Source organism: Mirounga angustirostris, unplaced genomic scaffold (assembly GCF_029215605.1).
Source record: "Mirounga angustirostris isolate CCGP_5_RB_7025 unplaced genomic scaffold, mMirAng1.0.hap1 SCAF_9, whole genome shotgun sequence".
In the NCBI taxonomy this organism is placed as follows: Eukaryota; Metazoa; Chordata; class Mammalia; order Carnivora; family Phocidae; genus Mirounga; species Mirounga angustirostris.
This window is the reverse complement of record NW_026991717.1, coordinates 89,855,682-89,860,242: the sequence shown is the minus strand read 5'-3', so window position 1 is coordinate 89,860,242 and position 4,561 is coordinate 89,855,682. Positions and strand designations below refer to the sequence as shown.

Genomic DNA, 4,561 nt, shown 5'->3' with positions numbered 1-4,561 from the left:
GGAAAAATCCCTCTATCTCAGACACCTATTGCCATTGATAATAGTGTACAGTAAACTGAGCAAAAACTTAATGGAATAAAGTAAAAAAAAAATATTTGTTTATCATACTATTCCACAGATTGGCAATTTGTGTTTGGCTCAGCCAGGCTATTGTGATCTCAGCTGTGTTCTCATGCTTCTTTAGTCAGCTGCTAGGTTAGTTGGGGTTGGCTAAGATGTTTAAGAAGGCCTCAGGATTTCTCCTCCAAGAGTTTCTCTTTACCCAATGGGCTAGCTGGAACTTGTTCAGTTGGTAGTCAGAGTTTTGAGAGAGAAAACTGAAGCCCAACTTCAAGGGGTTAGGAAATAGACAATACTTTTTCGTGGAAAGAACCACAAATGAAGGTACATGGATACAAAAATAATTACAGTTATTTTTCACAAATTATCTGTATTACACCATCTCTCGCTCTTAAGGAGCTATAGTAGATCACATTTTGCAATGAGTTTTTTTAATTCATTTCCTCATTTGTGACCTAAAGTATTTGAATCATATGGAGTTTAATTATAAAATAACTAGATGAAACTAATAACAATTTGGCAGTTCTTCCTTAAACACTACTGTTTGATATGTAAATGCTGATTTGTATTTTGCCGTATGCTTGAAACTCATTACTACATCACTAGTTCTTGGATAGTTCAACACCTCAATGCCTATGTAACTTTAATTTGATTAATCAGTATGGTGAATAAATACCTTACAACCCTGTAGACATTTGTAAGACTGCAACCAAATGGTCCCAAAAAGGATGCCAATGGAATTCACATTTGGTTGTTTTATATACTGTAACTTGCTGCAGGAGCACTTTTACTTCTCTAAGCAACCAGGAAACAACCATGTATTAGAGTTCTTCAGGAAAAACAAACAAAACAAAACAAAAACACACAAAAAAACAGAACCAACAGGATATGTATAACATGTTTTTGTGATGATGCATAGATGGTAAGAATGACTGTTCCTACATTTGCATCACTAAATCCTTCTAGGGATGGTGAGAAGCCATATTACTTAACAGTCCCTTTTGCTATCCCCTTCCCGTGCCTCCCACTACACCCAAACAAATTCCCTATTCCTCTTCACTATTATTTGGAAGATGATTGGCAGCATAATGTTGGTTTGAAGTTTATTTATATTTGAAGAAATTAAATTTGTCTCTTTAAGTCATAAGCATTTAGAGGGAAAAAATGTTTTGATCAATTGCTTGCTACTTATAATTATTAGAATGATTACTAAAGTTGGAAAATTTTAAAAATTAGACTTATGAGCACAACAATATAAACACATAAAGTGTTCATTTGTATTCATGGTTTTGCTGTGAAGAAATATGGGGACATAGTCGGACTTCCAGAAATATATATTACATGGAAAACAGATCTTGTGGTCAAAGTAGAATAGAAATATAAGACCAAAGAGAAAAAGAATATCTTCTAACATTGGTCTACCTAAATGATTTTCAAGCTCCAGTTTAGCCATAATCTTGTTGTTTAGGTAGTATACGATAAAAGGCCTGGGGGTGGGGGGAGTATAAATGGGGTTATGCTAATTGAAAGGGAATGTGACAAATATCTATTGATCTTTCTTAGTCTCCACCAGAATTATTAAAACTGTGAATCACAGTTCTGAATATATTATATTTCATGATCTCTACATTCCTTGTGAAGTATGATTATTTTATGAAACATAACTAAAATATTGCCTTTAAATTGGGGCATTCACACATTTCCTCTTCAGTGTACTTATAGTCTGATTTTATAAAACTGTATGCCTGCCTTGATTATATCTAAATTCTGTTAAGATTTCAATAAGTATTCCTGTTTATAAACAGTTTAAATAATGTAAAAGTGTAATATCTCAGATACAGTCACCATCTCATGTTTACCTTCAAGTTTTCTCCTCGATAATCTATACTCAAACAGGCTTGTGTGTATCTTTCTCCATTTTAGTGTATATATATAAGTGCATAATTTGTATAAATATATGTAAAATTTTATATGTATACTTTACAAAAAAATAAAGCACATGTCTCTGTTTCAAAAAGCTGGAAATATTGGGTAACATAGAGCAATGTTTAAAATAATGTTCTGCACTTAAAAGAAAATTAGGAGAAGAATCAGTGCTAGCAACGAAGAAAGTGCTGAGAACCCAAGTGCTGAGCACGTAAGCCAATGCCACAGCAGTCCTGGGTAAGAGAGGAAGGAGTTAACCAAAAGATTTTAAAACATATGCAAAGATAGGAGATGAAGACTGTCTGCTTGAGGCAAGAAGTTGAAACTGAGACCCCCTCCACAAGTATAACCTCTGCATAGAAGGCTCCATGCTTTCTAGTTCAGCTGTCCCCATTTAGTCTAGTCTAAAGGCCCATGATTCTTCATTTTTTAGTGAATTTATGGAAGTCCCAAGACTAGATAACATGACTAACCAATCATGATGAAAATGTTAATTTCTAAATGAGAATATATATACATATATATATATATATCAAACTTACCAAAATGTAGGCAAAAATAAATAAATTTGAATGCTCATATAAAGAAAGTAAATCATTAAAAACCCTGTTATGATTATCTAGGCATCTTTTATTTTTTAAATTTTTGAACAATCACATAAGGAAGCATTGAGGTTTAACATTAAATCATACAAATAAAATTTGTATAAACACAAATCCACTTCTAGTCATAACACAGAGAGCAAAAGACAAAGTAAAAACAAAGAGAACTAATTGGCAGCTATATACAGATGGATAAAGTTGTGTCTTGTACACTAGAAAGTCTTACAAAACAATCACCTTAGATCAACAGAAGACCAATCTTCAGTGTCATCCTACAAGATGGGTTAACTTTAGCAATCTCCTCCTGTTTTCTCCAACATGCTCCTTTAGTATGGCTGGTAATTGTTTTGGTGATTCCCACCCCCTTGAGACCCATAAGTGCTCTGTTGGCCATTGTAGTTGGCATATCCTTGTCCATATCCATAGTTCCCATAGTTATACCCAGTATCACTACTGGGTATAATCATAGCTGACATAGCCACTATAGTTTTGATCACCACCATAGGCACTATTGTAATTTCCATATCCTTGATCATAATAATTATTAAATCCTTGGTTCCAGTTTTGGCCCTGACCTTGCCCACCACCCCTAGTACCACTTGGTCCACCAGCTGCAGCACCTCTCCCTCCTTTTTGTTATTGCTGTTGATGCTTATAAACCTCTTTGGGTTGTGCAATTTTGATTTCACACTTCCCAGAACCAGTTTGATGATATTTGCTTTTTAACAATTTCTTTACTGGCTCTTCATCTGTATATGTGATAAAACAAAATCTTCTTCTTTAATTTGTTTTTGTATCCATGGAAAGTTCAATATTTTCAATTTCTCGGAAGGCTCCAAAATATTCTTTAATTTGTTCTTCAGAAGTATCTGGGTTCAACCCACCCACAAAAACCTTTTGGGGGGATTCTTTCCCTTTGAAAGCTTTGGTCCTTTTGGGGCTATCAATTTGCCATCCAGTTTGTGTTCTTTCAGTTCCAAAACCTCATCAACACTAGCAGCATCTTTGAAAAGCACCAATCCAAATCCTCTTGCTCTTCCAGTCACTGCATCTGTTTTAATTGTGCAGTCTACAAATTCCCCAAATTGAGACAAATATTCAGTCAGATCTTCCTTGCTTTTATCCCAGCTCAATCCTCCAATAAACATTTTACTGTCATTCTGCTGACTCTTACTGGTGTTGATCTTGGATTTCTCTGAGAATTCCTCTATTTCTATGTTGCTGTATTTGTTCATGTCTTCTATGGTGGCGGAGTTGTCGCGGGGCTGGGGTGGGGGTGAGGCCCTGGCGCACAATACTGATCTTGCAGCAGTGTCCCCAGAGTGTTATAAGGAGTTCTCTAGGTCTCTAGGCATCTTTTATTTTATTTTATTTTATTTATTTTTATTATTTTTTTTTAATTTTATTTATTTATTTGACAGAGAGAGACACAGCGAGAGAGGGAACACAAGCAGGGGGAATGGGAAAGGGAGAAGCAGGCTTCCTGCAGAGCAGGGAGCCCGATGCGGGGCTCGATCCCAGGACCCTGGGATCATGACCTGAGCCGAAGGCAGACGCTTAACGACTGAGCCACCCAGGCGCCCCTCTAGGCATCTTTTAAACAAAGAATTAGAATAATCTTGCAATTAACTTTTAGGGAACTGAAAAACAAGTAACTATTTCCCAAACTGTATTATGAGATCCAAATTGCAGTGGTAGTAAAGATGATAAATTATTTATAAAACAAGAAAAGTATAGCCCAATTTCCCTCATGTGTGGAGAAGTTGGCTAAAATTTTGTCCTTTGAAGAGCCCCATGCCTGGATTATTGGAGGGATTTTTAATCTGAAGGCATACAAAATTATTTTAAAAAAAGGAACTCAATCCACTGTAAACCTTGTATTGTGGTATATAGCTGTGAGGTTGCCACCTTGAACTTCATGTGAACAGAGATGTGGTTATTGGAGAAATTCAGCACCTTCAGCTCCAAGGAAA

At 35.7% G+C, this 4,561-nt stretch overlaps 1 pseudogene; it reads right to left on the bottom strand.

Moving 5' to 3' along the window:
* Positions 1–2,831: 2,831 nt before the first annotated feature.
* On the bottom strand, positions 2,832–3,841 carry LOC123862426 (heterogeneous nuclear ribonucleoprotein D-like; annotated as a pseudogene).
* Between the last annotated feature and the right edge of the window lie 720 nt (positions 3,842–4,561).